This window comes from Chiloscyllium plagiosum, unplaced genomic scaffold (genome assembly GCF_037043375.1).
Source record: "Chiloscyllium plagiosum isolate Xiang-an unplaced genomic scaffold, Cpla_swu_hap1 HiC_scaffold_18, whole genome shotgun sequence".
Lineage (NCBI taxonomy): Eukaryota > Metazoa > Chordata > Chondrichthyes > Orectolobiformes > Hemiscylliidae > Chiloscyllium > Chiloscyllium plagiosum.
The window spans coordinates 99,724,260-99,744,842 of record NW_028270156.1 but is presented as its reverse complement, the minus strand read 5'-3'; positions in this window follow the sequence as shown (position 1 = coordinate 99,744,842).

Genomic DNA, 20,583 nt, shown 5'->3' with positions numbered 1-20,583 from the left:
TACAATACTAAGGCAGCATGAAACGCTTACTAGTGTCAATAAGAAGTCAAGCACCTGAATTCCTTTGTCTAAACCGGGTGATGATCTCGACAGTGAAAACGTATCTATGGCCAGATCTATATAATGCCACATAGTCAACATTCTCCCTCCTGGCCTCCCTATGAACTTGTTTGGTTGTGATTTCTTTGTCTTGCATTCAATAGAGAGAACCCCTTTCCCACATTCACAGTTTAATTTAAACCCATTTTACATCATCCACTCGTTCACTACTGCTAAATTCCCGTTTATCTTTGCCACACCCACTTTTCACTGTCACCCATCCCCCATCTCTGTCAAGGGATTAAAAATCCCAGTTTCCAATCCTTTTCAGTTCTGAAGAAGTGTCACACTGGGCTTGAAATGCTAACGTTGTTTCTCTGTCTCTGCAGATACTGACAGACCTGCTGAGTTTCTCCAGAAATGATTAGGCACAGAACACATTTTCACTAAAACAAATAAAAATGGATACTGGTAATAAAAATACAAAAAATTGCTGGAGAAAGTGGGAGCTTTGTAGAGGGTCACTGGACCTGAAGGTTTAACTCTGCATTCACTCCAGAAGATGCTGCAACATTTTCAGTAATTTGTTCAGCAATTTCTGTTTTTGGACAATTTTCAAAGAAGGATGTCAAAGGGGCTCAAAATCCTGTCCAACATTGAGTGCCGTACACTGGGAACTGACCAATAATGCATGATGCACAAGTTCCTTGAGTCTGAAACTGCATAAGACTGACATCACTGACACGACAGAGCTTTTAATCATGGTCCGAGAGAAAAACAGAGGGAAACACATACACTTCAAGTACAGAAGTTGACATTGTGGAAAAGAAACGATTTAGATTATTACCTTAAATGGATAGAGTTAAAGTAACGAATTGGAGGCGTGACACCAGGGAGATGCCATCAGCAGAATGAGAATATGAAAATGGAAGTGTTACCGCATCAGAAACCAGGTTAGGTCACTGAATACAGGGCTGATGCCAAGGTTGGAATCACGTGCACATAAACCTGTTGACAACCCAAGAAAGCTACCACACGTGACTGGTTGCATTCCAAATAGCAGAATGAACTTCTGATGGAGAGGGGGAAATGGTCACAAGACTAACAGATTGGATCTAAGCTCTGTCGTCCTGCTAAATCCAAGCATAAATGTCGATGGACTATTTAACAATTTACTGGAGGAGAGACCTCTACAAATATCCTCATCCCAAAAATCGGAACAACTCTGTACATCAGTGAAAAAAAAGTCAAGGGTGTGGTGTCTGCACTATCCTCAGCCAGAGTGTTGAGTGGATGATCCAAGTTACATTCATCATGATGCCCACAGACTCACAGATGCTAGTCTTCAAGCAATTTGATCCGCTGCCCGTGACATGAAGAAACAGCTGAACACAGTAGATACGACAATGGCAGTGGGCCCGGACACCATTCCTGCAATTGGACTGAACACTTGTGCTGCACCGCAAAGCGTTTCGCTGGGAAAGCTGTTTCATTCCAGCTCCAACTCTGACATCTCTTGAGCAATGCGGAAAATTACTCATCTTTGTCCAGTCCCCAAAGAGGAGAATAATTACAATCTGATTAATTACCACCCCCTCAGTCCCAACACGATAGTCAAACTGGTGGGAATTCTTTTTGACAGAGCTGTCAAGTAGCACCGAAATAATCAGGTCAGTGTGTTTTCCGATAGTTCCCAATGTGGAGATGGTGCTGTTGTGGAAATACCATTGGATTACTAATCCAGACCACAATAATGCTCTGGCAACTGGTGGAAGTTAAAAATAATTAATAAAATATCGAGACCAAAAATCTGGTGTATTTAATAGTGATCTTGTGTCCAATGTCGATTGTAAACATCGATCCCCTACACCAATATAATTTCAGGAAGTGAATCTCCCGTGCTTTCCTGGTCTGGCCTAAAAGTGACTCCAGACGCACAGGCATTGTGTCTGAATCGGCCAAATAAGACACTCAATTGCATCAAACTGCTCTGAGGTCTTAAAGGATAAAACCGGACAGAACACTTGGCACCAGCCTCGTTATCAGAAAAGGGAATGGGAAACATAGTTCCTGTTGACCCTGCATAGACATCCTTCCTAACATCTGAGAGCTTGCGACAACATTTACACAGCTTTCCCACAGACTGCACAGATATATTGGGAAAGGAGGAGGTCATTCAATACAGTGAGCTTTCCCCATGGTAGTTCATGGCCGAACATCTCCTCAATGCTTTTCCCCATACAATGTTCATATCCCATAATATCTTTAAACATTTTGAAATATAAACCGAGAACAAATGTAGTGCTTTCGGCCCATCAAGTTTGCTCCTCTATTCAATATACAGGCGGTTCTTTGATAATGCTTGTGTATTAAATACGATTTGACTGTTTTCTATAAAGTGAACTATCATCCCTGCTTCCAATCTGTCTCACACTGTCAGAGTTTGATATATTTCAATGATACCTCCACTCATTTTCCTAATCCCTATGAAATACAGGCACAGTCAGCCTAATACTCTGGTCCCATAACAGGCCTGTCATTCCACAGATCAGTCTGGTCATCTTCCACTGCTCTCACTCAATGTCAGGTGTCCGAAACTGTACACAATACTGCACAATGTTCGAGACGGGGTCCCACTAATGACCTGCACAGCTGCAGTAAATGACCCTTACTCCTGTATTCAAATCCCCCTGAAATGAAGGTGAATAAACCATTTATCTGACTACCTGATTTCTGCTCCTGCAATATTTCTTTCATTGACTCGTGTAAAGGGAGATACAGATCGTTTTCAATGTTACAACTCCCCACTTGCTGGGTCTATATACACTGTTCAACGTGCCAATTCCATTCCCAGTAGAAACTTCTGGCTTCAGAACTCACTGCCTTACATGGACTCGGAGGGCTGCACAGAAATAAAACAAAAATGCAGCTAAAGTTCCTTTAGAGATCAACATTTTTCAACTACTCCCTTTGCAAATGATAGGCTGCCATTCTATTGTTCCCATCAAAGTGCACAACACCTCACCTCTCCCATTGCTCTCCATCTACCACGTATTTTCCCAGTCATTCCAATTGTCTCAACTGCATGACCTCACACTCAGAATCCTCTCCAATACTTTGCCCAAAGCTGTAATTCCCAGGATTATTCTTATTCCCTTTCCTGAACAAGGAATTAACATTTGTCGCCCCCCCCCCATGATCTGGCAATACTTCAGTGGACGGTGAGGATGCAAAGATCATCGCTAAAGGCGCCACTTCCTGTGATAACCTCGGGTGCTTCCTGTCTGACCCAGGGGATTTATCTATTGTTATATTTGTACTTCAACCAATCTGCACTCCATCTCGCATTGTCTACTCCCTGCCCAACCAATTGACTGTTTGACAGATTTCCATTTCAGGGCTGCCCTCCTGAGCAAATACAGTTCACAATATCCTGTCAATCACGGAATGGAAAAAAATGTAAAGGCACCAATGACTTCCTGATGAAGGTCTTCTGCCCGTAGTTTTCACTCTCCAGCTCCTCGAGATCCTGTTGCATAACCAACGCCACACTTTTCGACTCTGATCTCCAGCAACTGCAGTCCTAATTTCTCCATTATTGAGGGCTGACTCCTCTGCACACTGAACAGGGAATTAATCACCAGGGATTCATTGTATGTGGAGCTGACTGCTGAGTACTAGAATGTTGCATTTGATGAATTCATTAATTAAAAAAAAGGAATTACAATTCCACAGTTCCAGAGTTACAGTTTGTTTCATGGATTATGCAGCTTGATAACAAACAGTAAACGATTGGTGAACTCCGAGTTACAGTGTATTCCACGTGTAAAATTCCAGGATGATGTTCTTTACCTTAATGTTGCGAATATTATCAGATAGACAGTTGTGATAATGGAACAAGGTGACATCTGGAAGTGTTACATTTTTTGACATCACAGAGACGTGTCTGAGGAAGGTCAGGGCTGAATACTCAATATTCTGTGGTACAAAAATGAGAAGCAGGGCAGGAGAGGGAAAAAAGAGGAGGTGGGATTGCATTGTTAATTATGGAGTCAATGACTGCAGGAAGAAGGGACGATACATTGGAAGAATCTTCTAATGACACTTTGCGTGTAGAGCTCAGGATCAAATCCATGACAGACACACTGCTGGGGATATATTATAGAACCCCACACAAAAGAAAATACTGGAGCAGATATAAAACCAATTTACTGAGGTGTGTAAATATAACAATAGGATCATTATATTCATGCATTTCATTTCCAAATATTCATTAGGGCAGTGATAACTTTATAAGGCGGGGAAGATGTCTTGAAATTTAATCCAGAGAGGTTCTCATATCAACATGGAGCATATACAACAATGGGCGGTGATGTGCTAGCAATCACTGTGGGGAATGAAGCCAGTTAGTTATTGTAGGCAGGATTGGGAAAGCATTGTAGCAACAGTGACTGTTACTCATGCATTTTTAGTTTGTTAAGGAAAAGTCCAAAAGAAAAAACGCCGAAAAATAAAAGATTTTTGGACTGCTGAGGCAGATTGTATTAAAAATAAGTCATGATCTGCCCATAGTACAGTTACTTCTGTGTGAAACTGTAGCAGAAGAGCGTGGGGGTGGGGGTCACATTGTCAAAATGGATTCGATGCCAGTGTCACCACAACATGTTACACTGAAGATGAAATTTAGGGAAACAAGACAGGAGTACCTTGAATGTCTACAAATATTCAAAATGGAATTAAAAATTATAGATATGCTTAAAACAGTTCTAACGTGAGCAGTTCAATGGAGATCCCAGAAGAGTAGCGAACGTATAGGGATAAACTCAAGAAAGTAAGTAGAAGAGCAAAAATGGCAATGATAAAAACATTATCTGGCAATATTTTCAAGAATTCAACGACATTTTATCGGTGTATTAAGGGTAATAGGGTAACAAGACAAAGAATGGGGTGTATTAGGGACCGAGGAAGCAGTCTGTGCACAGAGCCAGAGAATATGTTAAACATGTATGACTTATCAGTCTTTGCTTTGGAGAAGCAGTTCCTGGATTCACTGTCAGTTCCTGACAGTGTGTCTTTGAGCAGATTGACACAGATGCTGAGAAAGAATTGGAAGTTGATGCAGGACTAAAAGTGGGCTAATCCCTAGATCTGGATGTACTGCAAATTAGAATAATGTGGAAGATGAGGGAGGAGATTACAGGCTCTTAAATTTTGTGTTTTTTTTTTGTTTTGGCTCTGGCCACCGAGGAGGTGTGATCGAAGAGGACAAAATCTAATGAAAGTTCAACTTCCATGCAGAGTGCTAGAAAATATCCATGGGGACTAAAGATCACCAAGTCTCACATCAATGGGAGGGACACCATTGTGCAAAATTGTGAAGGCTGCTTTGGCTGGATCACTAAATATCTTCAAGGCTGAGATGGACAGATTTTTATCAAGGGTGTCATCTGTTCTTATTAGAACGACAGCAAAGACCAGAGGAATGCGTCAATGCCAATTGGCTGTCAGGGTGAAGATTTGCATCAGCGCAGTCAACACTACTCGAGGGAAGACCTCTGCAACACATCTTCCATGGGCACGCATGAACCTGATGTCAAGGAGTGCTTAAGGCCTAAATATCCCATCACTGGTTTCCCTCGTTTCCTGGCAGGGGAGATAACATGATCAATAAGGTGGCTCTTCCCAAGAAAATTGTAGTATCAAGTGTCTGTTCTTATTAGAATGGCGAATCGTCACAGCTAGTTCAGATCATCGCTGGATTGTGATTGGAGGACCGTTTGGTTGTGCTGACCTGCTCTTGGTGGATCCGCATGCTGGTTTCAACCTAACACCATATTAGGGACATGGCAACCTTGGAGCTATGGCTTTAGCAACCGCTCACAGCCCAGGCCAGGGCATTCACAGCACAGTCAGGGTTACTGTAAAGAAGGTGGAGGAAGGTACACCGGTCGATCGGACTGTGTCCCTCAAGACGATTCTGCTCGAGTACTGCAGGTTTGATGCAGCAAACGTGTACTGCCTGCAGGATTTCCCTTGGGCAGGCTATTTCGATGTCACCTTCGGGAGCGTGAAGCATTACGAGCAGCTCCTGGAGGTGTTTAAAGAGAAGGACTGTGGGGCTCTGTTCTCCATTTAGTCGATTATCCCGTTGTATGTGCTTCCTGCACAGAGGAGTAGGGTTGTTACAATTCATATGTACAACCCCACGTCCCAACAGCTGATGTCCTGACCTTCCTGAGAAGATATATCCAGGTCGAGGAAGAAAGCACCAATGTGGTCAACCATTTCGGGATCTTGACCAGCAAGTCAGCGTAACCCTGAGGGTCGATGCCAGTAGGAACATCCTCCACCCACACTCCAGCTTTGCAATCAGAGGGAGCCGAGGTTACATGATGTACGCAGGGCAGCCGAAAGTGTGCCAAACCTGCAAAAGGTCAGGAAACATGGCGGCAGACTGTAAGGTGACTCTGCGAATATCCACTACACACTCACCTTTAACAAATAAAAAGTTACAGTCTGGGCTACTTGCTTAAAATTTTTTGAGGGATCGGGCCTGGTCCATAACAGATTGGGGGACCTTTGCAGGAATTAGGCAGCGAGTGGCAGGTGTTAGTGTCTCTTATTTTGTGTGTTGATAAACAGAGCTTCAGATAGGAATGGCTCTTGCAGGAACCAAGGATGTTTTGGAGGTGGAAGAATCGACCTTGAGGATTTTACAAAATGCACATAAGTCCAAGCTGCGGGAATTAGTAGACAAGCTGCAGTTGAAGCTGGCTCCTAATGTGAGGAAAAATGATATGATTGCAGCAGTAGCTCTGCATTCAAACTTGCTGGAACCTCCATCATGATCTGTGCAGATGATTAAACTTCGCAAATAAAGCACCTTGTGTTAGAAGCAGAAATGAAGCAGTTTGTGTTGCGACTAAAATTAGAAGAGAAAGAAAGAGGACGAATAGGTCTAATCCATGAAAGCGAAAAAGAAAAAAAAACAAATGTTTAGCAGGAGAAAAAAGAAAAGAGAGCGCGTTTGACTTTCAGAGATAGACATTTAGAATGGAAAGTCAGCTTAAAAAGATGGAAATGAAGGCTGAAGGTACGTTTTGGGATCTGGGGAGTATGAGGATGCAAAGAAAATGCACATGAACTTGTTCCAGAAGCCTATAGACAACATTTAGGAATCGAAGGAGTGGCCCGGGTCAAACGTATATTGAGTTTTAAAGGATCAAACAAAGTAATTTCGATAGATGGATAAGAACTTTAAAAATCAAGCAAACTTACGATGCATTTCGAGAGTAACTATATTAGAGGAGTAGCAAAATTCGCTGCCTGAAGTAATGTAAACTCCTGTGGAAGAGCAGAGAGGTAAAACAGCAAGGTTAGCACCTGAACTGGCTGAAGATTATGAATTGGTCCATAAAACACAGTTTGGCTTCCAGACTCAATTTCAGTCCATGAGGGATGTAAACTGGGGCAAAGAGAAATCCTCATGTGGAAAGCGATATGTAGATATCAGTGAAGATCATAAGGATAACTTGCCACACGTGTAAAAAGGAAACCCGAGAAGAGGGCAAAGTAGTTAATAAACTCTGCTGTCTCCATGGCAATAAATTAGGTCACAGTAAATAACTCTGTTGTTGCGCTCGAAAAAAAAGACAGATGTAGGAAAACAGGATAAACCTGGGAGTTTTGTTGGAGTGGCAACAGAAAACACATTGGAGGCGAGAAATCTAAACAGAGTGTACAAGCTGATCAAAGGTTGGTCAAGGAGGAAGTGCCGAATCTGCTTATAAAATATACCTTCAAAGGGAAAGTTTATTCACGTAGGCGAGAAGTAGCAGGTAGAGATGATGCAATATTAAGGGACACAGGATCCTCTCAGTCTGTGATGCTGAAAGATGCGGAGATATATACTCCTGAGGGACTATTTCCGGAAAAGGTGCTTTTAATGGGAATTCACTGTGAGACAAAAAAAAACACACATAGTTATGTTAAGCGAGGATAGAGTATTCAGTGAAGATTGAAGAAGTATTGTGATAGGAGTACTGGACAAATCTCAGCTCCAGGAATACAAATTGTCCTTGTAAAGTATGTAGCTGTTTCACCAAAGGAGTGCTGCCTTCTTTGGTTAAAATCCAGTGGAGACACAGGCAACTGAAGCATTGCCTTATCCTGGAATCTTTTCTGAATGTGGGGTTACAAGGTCCCAATGTCACGAGTTCAAACATGAGAGATAAAAAATGTAAAGATAAGTAAGGTGAAGTGGCATTTGGAGAGAATCAGATAATTGAGACAAACCAGGAGAAAATAGTTGATCATGCAAACATGTTTAGTTCAGCTGAACTAATTGAGTTACAGCAGAAAGATGAAATTGTTAAGTAGTTCTATCAAAAGGGCATATACATTAGGAATTCTGAATGTATCCCTGCGTGTTATTATCTTAAAAATGGTGTCTGCATGAGGAAATGGAAATTGTCACAGATTCAAGGAAATGAAAAATGTGCAGAAATTCATCAAATTGAATTGCAAATGGGGTACAGAAAGGAGGTACAGCAAGTGAAGCATGAATTACCACGTGGAGGTCATTTAGGAGTGAGAAAAACACAGTCTAAAATAGAAGGCATTTTTACTGGCCTGCATTGCACCAGCATGTCGTTGAATTTTGCCAGACGTCAGGTAATTGGAAAACCACAGGTGTTAATAAACTTGCACCTTTAGTAACTATTACTGCAGTTGAGGAACCCTTTACAAAAGTTTAATTGATTGGCTATGTCCCCTACATCAAACAAAAATAAAGTTAGTTCAGTATTTGTTAACATTGATGGATGTATCTACGAAATTTCCAGAGGCCATTGCATTATGTAACATAACAGCGAAAAGGATTGTAGAGGAAAAACTCTTTTTTTAACTATATACGGACTACCAATAGAGATACAGTGCGATCAAAGTTTCAAATTGACATTCAAACCATTCAAGGAAGTTAAGGTCTGCTCTGTAATAAAGTAATTCAAATCTACTGTGAACAATCTAAAATCGCAGAGAGCACGAGAAAGGTGACATCAAACATTAACGATCATGTTGAATGCTTATGGTAAGCATTATCCAGCTGATTGGGGTAAGAGAATTCCATTTGTGTTTTTTGTGATCAGAGATGCAAAAAATGAATCGACCAAATTCTGTCCATCTTAATTACGTTATTAAGAGCTAGGACCGTTAACATTGATTAAGGAGTAATGAGTAAATCAGAATTAAAAGGCCACACTATTGGACTATGTCTCAAATTTTCCAGAACGAATAAAAAGCGCTGGGGAGTTGGCTAGATGACATTTAAAAGTATTGCAGAATGCACCTAAACAGGAAGTGGACAAGAAATCAAAACTTTGCAGTTTTGCTATCGGGGATAAAGTAAGTATGCTACTTCCACTTATGCGTGAATCTTGAAAAGCAAGTACTGTTGAAACTTATCAAATGAGAAAGAAAATTGAGTAAGGATACCTACTTGGTAGGGATTCCAGACAGAAAGAAATCTCACAGAGTATGTCATGTGAATATGCTCAAAAGGTATTTCGACAGGGAAGGAGAGCAACGGTAATGATTACAGTACAGAAGGAAGATCCAAGTTCAGAGGATTCGGAATTGGACATTCCTCAAATGAAAGTGGACAAGGATGAAGTTGTCTAAAATTTGGATAAATTATAGGAGAGTAGCCTTCCTGCTGAAAAGAAACGAAATGACCTGAAAAAGTTATTAGTATTATATGGGAAGATATGCGGAAATTAAATGGAAATACTACCTAATTGTGCATAATGTAGAGAAAGGACATGCTGTTCCGATTAAGCAGCATTCTTATAGGCATAATCCTCTGAAGTTGGTTCAGGTTCAGAAGGGGATTGAACACATGCTCCAAGATGGCATAATCGACCTGAGTTGCACTGACTGGAACTCACCCAAAGTCATGGTACTGAATACAGATGGTACCCAACGGTTTTGTTTGAATTATCACAGAGTCAATGCTGTTTAAAAGATGCATATCCAATTCCGCAATTGGAAGGCTTCAGAGGGGAGGATGGTGGTGCAAGCAACTTATATTTGGCATGAAAAACGTGCCGGCCACATTCCAGAGACTAACCAATAATTTGCCAGATTTTCCAAAATGTTCTGTACATTGATGACCTGGCGAATTTTAGTCACTCATGGAAGCATTTTTCAGACTTGTTTAATGTATTTTGGAAGGCAGGCTTGGTGGTAAACCGAGCGAAATGTCAATTTGCCCAAGTCAATGTTGCCGTGAGATGTAAAAGTGTAGGAATTTAGGAATTTGGGGAATTTCCCACACAGTCGACAAGAGAAGCTGTCCTGTGCATCCTGCGATTGAGTGGAATTTATCGAAAGTTTGTGCCTAATTTTAGCAGTATGGCTGCTCCACTCACTGAAATGTTCAAGAAAGGCAAGAAACGTCGGGAAACACACTGTGAAAAGGCATTTGACAGCACACAAAATGTGTTAACCACTGTCCAGTATCAGTTAGATCTGATTAAGCAGAGCCTTTCAAGGTGGCTATAAATGCGAGCGATGCTGGAAAACGATGAGAAGATAAAAAGACGTATTGGTATTTATCCAGCAAGTTAACCGTTTATTGGTAGAAATATTCAACAGCTGAGAAAGAGACTTTGAACTTCGTGTTGGCACGACAACATTTCAGTTTTTATATTACCAACAACACATCTGAGACAACTGTAAGTACTGATCACAAGCCATTGAAGCTTTTGAGAAATTTAAGGACAAAAATGCTAGTCTGTTTAGCTCGAGCCTGTAGTTTTAGCCACTCAATTTGAACATTGTGCATGTGGCATGTCTTGAAAACATGATTGCCAAAGCATTGTCGAAACTTGAATGACAGATCGACACACTCAGTGGTAGGTGTATCACACACTTAATTTGGATGTAGGTTTGCATTTTTATACTAAGTGAATGCATATGTGTGCTTTAGTGTACTAACCACTATTTGTGGTGATTTTGAGAACTGAAGACATCTTTGGATGTGAATGATTCAGTTTTATATAGTCCGTTGGTTATGTTGTGCTTGAATTTATTTTCAGAGAGGTTCTAACCGACCCAAGGTTCCAACATGTCTCAATTTTGAACCGCTCATTGGGATCCTTTGGTTTATACCAAACTGGTAATACCTCAAGTAAAAGGCTTTCAAGTCTTAAAAAAAACTGGTATAATCAAGGGGACGTGGCCAGTTCTCTACCTGCGCAGTTCATTCAGTTCGAAGTTTATTTAAGTCAGAATCTCTGTTGAAACTGGGCGCTCTCCCCGTTCTTCTGTCCTCTGAATTCGTAACCTGTAAGCTTGGTTTGTGTAATTTTTAGTCTTTGTGCCAAATGGTTTGTTTATTTGGAATGTGGAAAGCAATTTGGAGTGGGCGGCACGGTGGCACAGTGGTTAGCACTGCTGCCTCACAGCGCCAGAGACCCGGGTTCAATTCCCGCCTCAGGCGACTGACTGTGTGGAGTTTGCACGTTCTCCCCGTGTCTGCGTGGGTTTCCTCCGGGTGCTCCGGTTTCCTCCCACATCACAAAGATGTGCAGGGTCAGGTGAATTGGCCATACTAAATTGCCCGTAGTGCTAGGTAAGGAGTAAATGTAGGGGTATGGGTGGGTTTCGCTTCGGCGGGTCGGTGTGGACTTGTTGGGCCGAAGGGCCTGTTTCCACACTGTAAGCTAATCTAATCTAATTTGGAACAGCATCATTAAGTCAGGAAAACCTGTCAGGTTCGGATCTGATCTGGAATTCTATATTCAGTTCGTTGTGTTTCATTACTTAATGTTTTAAATAAATTCTGTTTGTTTAAAACTCGGCAGTCTGACCAGCTAATTCAATCTGGGGATATCCATTATACACTTACCTTCAACAATTAGCAAATCTATGGTCGGGGTTACCTGCTTAAAATATTTTGAGGGGTCGGGCCTGATCCATAAAAATGTAAAATAATCTTGTTCATCAAAAGTTATGATTTAACGAGTTAGGGAAGGAATGAATATAACACTGGCTATGAGACAGAAAGGATTGGGGCCAGCAACTGAGGAGACCCGAGAGGAGTACAGTAATATCTCCCAGTCATGAGTATTCAACCATCACTCTTTCTGATAAATGGAAGGAAATGCAAGGGAACAGATAACCTGTGGTACTTGGAATGCCGAGCGACAATGTGGATAGATTAGGACAACTCTAAATGTGATATAAGGAGTTATATTTTATATATAGACTATTAAATCACATGTTATACAGGTTGTTAAGGTTGTTTATATCTTGACAGGATATTCAGAATTGGAAACAGACACAGATAATGTGTGGGGTTACAGCGAATTGCAGCAGAGTAAGAGTGAGAATACAGCTCACTCCGAGCTGGTACACAGATGATGGGCAGCGTGACCACCATCCTTGGTGCTATTATTCTGAGAAATATATTGAAAACGTTCAGAGCCTGGGGAGACAAGCTTAGTCATAGAACACGTAGACAATATCATAATTACGAAACTATTCATATTTTATATCAAGTGTAGCTATCTCGAAAATGTCTTTTAAATCAAAATCAAAGTCTCTAAAATGTCTTTTAAATCTCTTGCTGAGATTTGTGCGTTTATTTTCAAAACGTACAGAGGAAACAGTCTCCAGTGTAATACATGTGTTACTGGCACAAGTACAGCTAATGGGAACAGGAATGGAGCATGATGTCCAAATATGACTGGGTTCAACATCCAGAGCAAGGAATAAAAGCAAAATATTAGAGATAGTGAAAATCTGAAATACAATTGCAAAATGATGGAGAAATGCAACAGATGAGGCAGGTTCTGGGCAGAGAAACAGAGTTCACATATCGAGTTTGATATAAACCTGTTCTGAACAAGTCACATTGGACTCAAAAAAGTTAAATGGTTTTTTTTTCTGCTCCAATACTGCCAGAACTGCAGAGTTTCTCTCCAGCACTTTCAGGCAGAGAGTAATAGTGGGCGGTTGCTTTCGGACTGGAGGCTTGTGACCAGCAGTGTTCCACAGAGGTTGGTTCTGGGTTTTCATTGCTTGTCATTTATATAAATTATTTGGATGAGAATATGAAAGGCATGGTTTGTAACTTTGCATATGACACGAAAATTGGTGGCACAGTGGACAGTGAAGGACGTTTCCTCAGATTACGAAAGGATCTTGATCAAATGGATCAATCGGCTGGAAAATAGCATACAGAGTTCAATCTGGATAAATGCGAGGTGCAGGCAGTAGTGTGTATTTGCTGCTGTATGTTGCACCAGGAATGGGATGATTTTATTCCCCATCTCCTGGCTTCAGCACATCGATGTCCTTCGTGATCTTTGAGAGACCTTACTCTCTTCTGGTTAAGTCTTGCTATTAATGTAGTTGCACAATATCTTTGAATTATCATTTAACTTACCTGCCCATGCTATCCCATATCTCTTTTTGACTTTCCTTATTTCTCTCAAAATTGTGACTCACACTCTTGATATTGATTAAGAGATTCAATGCAATAAAGTTGTCTGGATATAAAGTAAGACACTCTTTTATTCTTAAGTGGATCCTCAATAACTTTAGTCATCCATGGTTCTGTAACCTTACCAGCTTGACCCTTCACTCTAACAGGAACTTAATGCCTCTCAACCCACGTCATCAGACTGTTGACTGCCTCCTCCTTGTCAGACATTATTTTACCTGCTAAAAGTCTACTACCATCAAACTTGGACAGTCCTTGTCCCATGCCATTAAAATTTATGGTACTCCAATGAAAAAGATAAAATTAATGGAAGACGTATTATTTTCCACTAATAGTTATGATTACAAGACTCAAAAGTATTGCCCCATGTTTACTTCAGTCGCTTGCCCTGCCTCTTTCACAAAACCAGGTCTCGTTTTGTTCCTTCTCTGTGAGGATGATCCACGTACTGATGAAGAAAATTTTCTTGGGCATATTTGACAAATTCTTCGTGATTCAACCCTTTAACACTATGGTAGTTCCAATCATATTTTTAGAAAATTAAAATCCCCATTAATACCACCTTATTAAGCTTACATATATCCGAGATCTCCTTACATGTCTGATTCTCAATTTCTTTCTAACTGGTGGAGAGCATATGGTGCAATAACATCAACGTACTCTTTCCTTTCTTATTTTTCATTTCTATCAATATATTTTCAATGGACGATTTGTCACAAAGGAGCATATTGTGCAATCTCTTCAAAGGGATCTTTGCTTTCTTATTTTTAACACTACCCTTGTATTTTACCTGATGATATTTGAGAAATAACTTCGCCAGCTACACCATAATTTATCCCTTAATCTAAAACGGCAGGCCTCCCCCTCTACACCCACCGTATGCCACTTTTTCTATCCATTAAATGACACCTCGCACCTGGAACATTGAATTGACAGTCTTGAACATGTCTCAAGCGAAAGTGAGGAGTACAGATGTGGAGATTAGAGTCGAGAGTGTGGTGCTGGAAAAACACAGCAGACGAGGCAGCATCCGAATACAAGGGAATTCAACGTTTTGGGCAAAAGGCCTTCTTCAGCCATTTCCTGATGAGGGCTTTTTGCCCAAAGCGTCGATTTTCCTGCTCCTCGGATGTTGCCTGACCTGCTGTGCTTTTCCAGCAACATACTTTCGACTTGAACAGCTCTCTACCAACTTTCAGTATTAAACATGACATCCCAATCCTATGTTCTTAAACATGCCCTGAGTTCATCAGCCTTCCCTATGAGACCCCTCACATTGGAATAAATGCAATTTAGTGCTTCAGAATTACTGCAAACTTTAACTCTCTCATCTTTCGTTTCTAATGGACGTACTCGACTCACATTCATAACGTCTCCACCCATCCGTCCATTATCACAGATAATTAGAATAACCCTCTTGCCTTCTCTACCAATATAATTTCTCCCAATATGGAGTGAGCAAATCTCCCGGCTATGATATTCGTTTACACTATACGAATCCTTTTTGAACATGTGTTTTCTATTCCAAAACAAATTCCAATTTCTCAAAAATCTAAATCCCTTAACAACAACCCAGCTCTTCAGCCATTGATTTTTCTCCTTTAACCTTTCGTTCCTCCACCGGTTGGGGTTGGCATTGGCAGTAAACCACAAATTACTACTTCTAAAGTTTTATTTTTTATCTACCTCGCCTCATAAATATACCCTGTACTGCTTTAATCTTTTCCCTAAAAATGTCATTCCTACATATATGTACAACAATCTATGACTATTAAATCTCACCTTTAACAATGTACTTGAAACGTTTAGTCATGCTTAAGCCTTGCACAAACGATCCTAAACTCATGCTCACTGCCACAAAATCTCCTGCTGATGCCTCTGACTGAAAATCGCACTGTAGTAATAATTCTACCACATCGTCTCTAACGCTAACTAATATAAAAATCGTTCCAACAATCCAATAACTGACGGCTCTTCCATTTTCCTCAGAAAAACTACGTCCTTCCAAGTTCCAAAAAATGAAAATCATTTGATAGAGGAATAGTCGCCGGAGACTTTGAACTATCTTCTTATCTTTCCTGACAGTCACCATTTATCTGACTGCTTTGCTGGGTAGTATTATTTTTTTCTAAATCTTCTCGCCAATCTCTCTGTGGCCTAAATAACATTATGCCGAGAAGCAGGATTTTTCACAACACGTTATATATATGTTACCTTTCATTAACGATAGATAATAATGTTAAAATGGAAGAAAAAACATATACATATCAAACATATAAAAATTAAATATAATCAACCCTTGGCTAATTAACTCAATATAAATATTCATCTTCAATATACTTCTAGAAGAAAAGTCTTCTCCTGAGCTGAAAACAGTCAGGACTCTCCGGAATGAATGCACAACTCCTTATTATTTTTTAAAAAAACGTTTTATTGTTTCTAAGCAGAAACAAAGTTTTGCAGGGTTAAAAAAGAAACCTTTAAAAACATGTGAAAACAGGAAGTGTTGGTTTGCCAATGCCATTTCTGAGTTTACCATTATTATCTTGCTGTTTTCATCCTCTAAGACGCCAATATTTAATTTTAACATTCTTTTACTTTTTGTCTTCTGGGAGAAATGTTATTTATAAATTCTTACGCTTTCTACTCATTTTGTTTCATAGCCATTTTGAGGAATACAAGATAATGAGAGGCATAGATAGAGTCGATAGCCAGGGACTATTTCCCAGGGCAGAAATGGCTAACACGAGGGGTCATAGTTTTAAGCTGGTGGAAGGAAAGTATAGACGGTATGTCAGAGGCGGGTTCTTTACACAGAGAGTTGTGAGAGCATGGAATGCGTTGCCAGCAGCAGTTGTGGAAGCAAGGTCATTGGGGACATTTCAGAGACTGCTGGACATGCATATGGTCACAGTAATTTGAGGGTGCATACATGAGGATCAATGGTCGGCACAACATCGTGGGCTGAAGAGCCTGTTCTGTGCTGTACTGTTCTATGTTCTCTGTTCTATGATGTTGTTTTTAGTAACCATTTGGTGGCATTTAAAGCGTTTTTCTTGAATTCGTTCATAGGATGAGAGCGTCGCTGGGTTAGACAGCACTCAATAAGCAACCAAATTTGTGTGGGTTTGAAGTCATACTTAGGTGAGATCAAGTAAGAATTATGGTTTCCGTCCTGAAAGGACACTCGTGAAACATATGGCTATTGCCAACAATGAACAATGTTTTCATGTTCATCAATAGACTCTTAATTTCAGGTTCACATTGAATTTATATGCCCCCATCCACGTGACAGCATTTGAACCCGAGTCCCCAGAAGATTATCCGAATGAGCAGTCGGCGATAATACTACCAGGTAATCACTGCCATGTTATTGTTGACTTCCTTGTTAAGCTATGGGTCACTTTTCATCTTTTTACAATTCCTTTTCCACGAAGGAATTACCACTGTTCTTCAACTGTCCTGCCCTTCAATGTTTTTGCCAAGTCCACTTGGGACAATCCCTTCCTCAGGCCAGGAAAGTTATCATTGCCCAAACCTAAACCTCTCGTATGTGACTGACTTCACTGTTTCAAACTGAATGTGAACCTCCAGCATGCTGTGCCACTCTTTCTAAGATGGTCCTTACGACAATATGATTTATCATTCCTTCCTTATTACATAATACCAAGCCGATTCTCTGGTTGGTTCCATGACATGTTAATCGAAGAAGTAATCCCTCATAGATTCGATGAATCATTCTTTGTGTCTCCCCTTGCAAATTGATTTATCCAGACAATATGCATGTTCAAATTATCCATAATCACTCGTGTGCCCTTGTCTCAAGTCATCATTATACCCTGGTTCATGCTATTCCTTACTTTGAAAGTAGTTTGCCGGGATGGGAGTTTGTGGGCTGGAAATGCACCTATGAATGGGTTTCTTTAAATGTGTTTTATTTCGAACCGGACTGAATCATCATTTTTGTCCCACGTATTAATATCATTTCTTAATACAGCCTTGACATTCCCTTAACCTATATAGACTCTCCATCTACTGTTTCTCCTTGTCTGAATATTGTGCACCCGTGGGCATTTAACACCCCAGTCCTGACCTTCCTGTAAGGACGTTTCAGTAACTCCTACCATGCCATATCTATTTATCTCTGTTTGAGCTGTCAGCTCATTCATTTCATTCCAAATACTACACGCTTTTAGTTAAAAGGTTTTTACATATGTTCAATTGATGTGTCTTTCTTTTTTAATACTTTTGTGCACAGGCTCTCTATCCCTATTTATTGATCCCCAGTAATAGTGAGCCTATCATTTACACCAACTTTCTACTCATATTTTTAAATTGTTATGATTCTTTCCCTCTGCATGGTTATTGTACTGGTCCTGCCTGTTTATTCGATCATCCTCTACTTTCTGTTGCGTTTGTGACCTGCTGCTTTGGTTCCCCGACTCCTGTATTATGAGTTTAAATCTACCTGAATTGCATGATCACACCTCATTTCCAGGTTGTTGGGGCCCCTCCAGTTAAGGTGCACACTTTCATTTTTGTACAGTTCCCACCTGACCTGGAAGCAATCCGAATCATCCAGAAACCGTCCTCCCAGACCAGTTCTTTAACTCGACTCGACTATCTTCCTCTTCCTTGTCTCACTTCCAGGTGCACGGGGAGTAATCCCAAGAATACAACCCTGGAGATCCTGCGGTTATACTCACTCCTAAGTCCCGGAACTTTCTTTGCCGGACCTTTCAATCTTTCATTCTTCTTACCGATGTCGTTGATATCAATGTGAACGACGACCGCTGGCTGTTTCCCCTCCTAATTCACTGTGCCCTCAGCATGGTCGGAGACATTCTTGATCCTGGCACCGACTCATCCTGACCCATTCCCCTACTCGATTACTCTGGATTTACCCATGACCAATGCACCTAACCGGCATGTCACTGAACACGATTGGCAAAAAAGTAAACAACCCTGACCCATTCCACTATGCTATGTTAAATCTGATTTCTCACAACAGATACTGCCAAAACTACTGAGCATTTCCAGCAACGTCTGGTTTTGTCACCGATGATGATTGCATATTCATTAAAAAAAATCGTATGCAACTCAGGCTTGAAACAAAGCTGAATTTAAACTCTCAGGAGAAAACTAAATATTTGGTCGTTCGATGACCCAGTAAAGGTTCAATAAATTACTTCTGTTTGTTCCATGAACGTCATTTGTTCACTTTCCCAATCCATGAATAAAGGAGATTTATTTTTTTACATCTTCTTTGATATCAGAAAACTTGGAAACGTTGCACTTTTACTTCTTCATATAGGTATGCGATTACATCTCATTCTTTCGTCTTAGTCCAATTAAAGATGATTATTCACAAAACAAACAGACAGACACACACACAATGTAAGACTTTGTCGAAGAATGCCAGTAACATTGTAAGTAATTGGAATGATAACTGGAAAGAAGGAAATAAGTAAAGAAAAGATGAGAGAAATGGGTCTTTTTTGGAAACAGAAAATACTTTTACGTGAACTAACTAAGTTGATCAAATTTATGAAAAGCTATGCAGGGCAAATAAAAGATATTGTTATGAAGGTGTAGAGGTATACTTTACCGTTAAGGGAGACAAGAAGCTGGCACAAAATGTTCTGAAAGAAGTTAAAATGTAACATTTGACTGTGAAACCAATAGTGATGCTGAGTTGCCATGGAACAAAAACAAATTCAAATTCAGCCAGGCAGTTTAAATTATGCACTAACACACTGAAATCAAATCTAGATTGAAATATAACGTATTTGATGACATCAATATCAATGAAATGATCCGATGCTTTGTGGTATAAAACTGGACATTTTGAACATTTTGGGGAGAACTGCTAAAGACATCCACAAAGACAGCGAGTTGAAAAGCTTCCTGAAGGCACCTGTCTATAAGAAGTTTGCACAGCAGAACATCAAAGCCGACCGTGAGTAAAATCTACAGAGAAAATCTACAAAGGAGAATCGACAAATCTGGCCTGTTTTGAAACATGATATTTTTTTGTAAACCATTATCGGGGTTTTTGTTTCATCAGACCAGTATTGTAGAGTGAGAGGTTGAAGGTACGTTTAACCCAAGGGAGTTCTAAACAGTTGTTTATTTTATTATTCTCTGTTGGACTTAAATAACAACATTGTTAATTTTATTTTAAATAGTGACTCTGTAAATGGATCTTTGCCTGTCGACACTTAAGATATTACGGCATGAGGTGAACCTTTCTGTGAGGCTGATTTAAATTAGGGGAACGGTTAACCCTGTGTTGTAACAGTTTGGGGGCTTTCGTCCGCGATTTGAACAGGTTTAGGCAGATCCAAACTGACATTTGGGTAGATTTGAATAGATTTTAGGTATGAGAAAAAGGACAGTATATTAACACATTTGCACGTTCGTGTCCGAGATCTTCAAATAAAACGACGGTAAGACAACTTGTTCAATTTCGAAGGCTTGTGGTTGGTTAAAGTAAAAGTGAGAGAAATGGTTCTTAAAAAAATTAAGAGGGGTTTGAAGATGATACTCAATTTTTCCAAGAAAGTTTAGAAAGAAAAATAAAGTCCAAGCCTTTAGAATTAACAAAACATAGATTTGCGTTTAACCAAGGACAAAAGTAAAGCTGAAAACGTCAGGGAATTACTGAAACGCTAAGGTGTGTCAGAGAAACAGACAAGTGCAGTAGAGTGAGAAAGACTTAAATTATATTTGAGGAAAATGGAGTTTAAAGATAAACAAAAGAAGAGAGAAAGAGAGAGAGAAGAAATAGAAAGCAAGAGAGAAGAGAGAGAGGGGAAAGGGAAGGAGAAGGTTCGTATCTGAGCAAAGAGAGAAGAAAAGGAGAAAAAAGAGAGAGAAGGATTTTAGTTGAGCAAAAAGAGCGAGAAGTTGAACTTGAAGGTACGATTCAGTCAACAAAGTCAAAGTAACAGGATGGCGATTAAAAGGGAAGGTGGTAATACGTACAGCTATGTCAAAACGCTGCCACATTTTGTTGAGAAAGATTTTGAAGCCTT